At 33.7% G+C, this 2584-nt stretch overlaps 1 long non-coding RNA gene across 1 annotated transcript in view; it reads right to left on the reverse strand.

Moving 5' to 3' along the window:
* Positions 1 to 1030: 1030 nt before the first annotated feature.
* The window catches only part of LOC107834405 (uncharacterized), a 13236-nt gene continuing 11682 nt past the window's right edge, over positions 1031 to 2584 (reverse strand). Inside the window, exons 2-3 of the long non-coding RNA XR_001660196.1 lie at positions 1175 to 1275; positions 1031 to 1143 (exon numbers count right to left, since the gene is read on the reverse strand). This is a non-coding gene — a long non-coding RNA (uncharacterized LOC107834405). The remainder of the gene's footprint in view (positions 1144 to 1174; positions 1276 to 2584) is intronic.

Genomic DNA, 2584 nt, shown 5'->3' on the forward strand with positions numbered 1-2584 from the left:
GCCAGCAAGAGGAAAATCTCTGACATCTGGGAATTCTTTGAGATTATCCTCACAATAAAATTCTTCTTAGATTTAGATAGACACTTAAATTTTCATGTTCATTGTGTTCACTTTTGACGTGTAAACTGATAATTTATGTAAAGTTCATAAAGTTGTGAGTAAAATTGGACAATTTTAAAATGTCGGTAATAAAAGAAAATATTACCTGGAACATCTTGTGTAATTAATCTTTCCATGTAATTGTAGCCTAAAACAATGTAAGTACTGTAGTGTAGTTATGCATATAATGTACAAAATAGTAAAGTAGGAATAAAGAAGACTTTTGAGTAATTAAAATTGTACTGTATTAGCAATAGCAGTAAATCAAAAGTAAAAAGTGTAATTTAAATACATTACTAATATATTAGCAGTATATTTAAAGTATATTAAAAGTATATTTTTAATATAATTCTATGACAGAATTAGTACACTCAAAATATATAAATAGCACATAAAAAGTATACTTAAAGAATACTAAGTACAACTTGAAGTTGTTGCAAAAAAGTATGTTAAAGTATACTAAGTATACTAAAAATTGTAATTTAATACTATTTAAATACAATTAAAATATACTAAGCACAAAAAAATTGTGCCAAAATAGTACAGTTTAAGTACATCAATCAAAGTATGTTAAAATTTAGTATACTAAAGTAAACTTTTTTTTTTTTTACTGGGGAGATATATTAAATATATTTAAAATATACACTTGAGCAAGTGTATATTTATGTAACCCTGTCCGTGTGAGATGACACCTCGCTGTTCGTTAGACTCTGTGTTGTGTTTACTTTAATGGGTTGTTGTTGGAAGGAAACTTGAGGCAGGAATCGGACACACACGACGGTTGAGATCGTGGTTCAGACCGTTTATTCGGACCACTCGACAGCACAGCGGCTTCGCCTTCAGAATTCACAGCAAATACTTCAGAATTTGCAGCAAATACTGCGTGTCAACATAAGTCTCATTAAAGCAGCTATTTTTTTTGTTTAAAGACAAAATGATACAAAACTAACTACTTGGACATTAAAAGTAACATTTGGCTACAGTGAGGAGCTGGCGGTCAGTATTGCTTACCTTCAGAATTCACAGCAAATACTGATCTTTGTACTGCCAGTGCACAGTAACAGATGCCAAGTACGGCATTCTTCAACGGACACACTTTACCAACTTCCACAACCCAAAGAACAAATCTAACATGTTGGTGACATGCGCTGACATATTTAAAGCACTGTCCTAGATCTACACTTGGGCAAATACATATTTTGTTCACTTGAAGTATACTTTTATTGAATATATTTCTTAAAAGTGTAATTTGGTACAATTTTATTAAGTATGTTTAAAGTTCTAATTTAGAAATTGGTACAAGCATACTTTTAGCATACTTCATATATAGGTACTGCATTTAAACTTAGTATACTTAAAATGTACTTTCACAAATGTAAGTAAGTTTGAAATATACTAAAGTATACTGTTTTTTCACCTGGGTCCACAGAGAAGAACAGAGCCATCATCAGAGGAAAAATGAATGCTGTTGTACTCTGTAGCAGGTGAAAATGTATATTGTTGTTGTGCAATAACCAGACTTGCTCTTTTCCCTTACAAGTCAGAACTGACTACTGCATGGCCTCCATCTAACAGGTCCGGAAAGTTCCTAAATCTATCGAGTCTTACTCTGACTAGAATTACTAGAACAATCTATTTAAAAAGGTGTCGAGGGAGACTCATCTAGCCAGTTCACTACCTACAATCCAGATGTTACAACCTTTTTCAGTTAGTGGAGCAATCAGCTGAGTAGCCTTCCAGCTGCATAACTCCAAAAACCACACCTGTTAAAGGACGCTCTTTCTCTATTTGACAACGAGCACTTGTTATTGAGCTAGATTAACTTTAGTTGCTAGACATAAGCTCCAAGGGTGTTATTTTTAATCATCTATAAGGTAACGGTGAAAATACCTTCAAATCTCTACAATCATGTGGTATTACATATTTTACAAATCACTAAAAGAACTCAAAATTGATAGATAGCCAATGTTATGATTAGTGTACTGATTAATGTATCGATTAAATAATGATTGAATGTTGATTGCTTTGGTTGTAATACAATGAAAAGTGATTGTAAATGTATTAGATGTGATTATAAGATGTACTGGGAGGCCCTGTAACTTTTATATTATAATCCCAGCAGTAAACAAAAGAACTGAAAACTTGAGCAAGAGCAAATCTGAGGGAATTGCTTCAGATAGCTGTTGAAAAGAAAAAGTGAGTCAATAAGGGACGGTGAGCAGTACGAAAGGTCACTTAGCATGTGGCCACACGAGTAAGGAGTTGCGCAGTATCTGCAGTACACAACCATGGGATGAGAGAGTATAAAGACCCTTGGAAACAGGAAAAAGGGGCTTATTCAGACAACGACGAAGCAAACCTTCCACCAAGGACCAGGGCCTTGCAGAGACCACTAAAGGGGCAGGTGCTAAAAAAAAAAGGGCACATCTGACCGCATTTTAGGACAAAATATTAAAGCCACACAGTTTTCAGAGTTTAATAAAAC

The sequence above is a fragment of the Poecilia formosa genome, unplaced genomic scaffold, assembly GCF_000485575.1.
Source record: "Poecilia formosa unplaced genomic scaffold, Poecilia_formosa-5.1.2 Scaffold611, whole genome shotgun sequence".
Lineage (NCBI taxonomy): Eukaryota > Metazoa > Chordata > Actinopteri > Cyprinodontiformes > Poeciliidae > Poecilia > Poecilia formosa.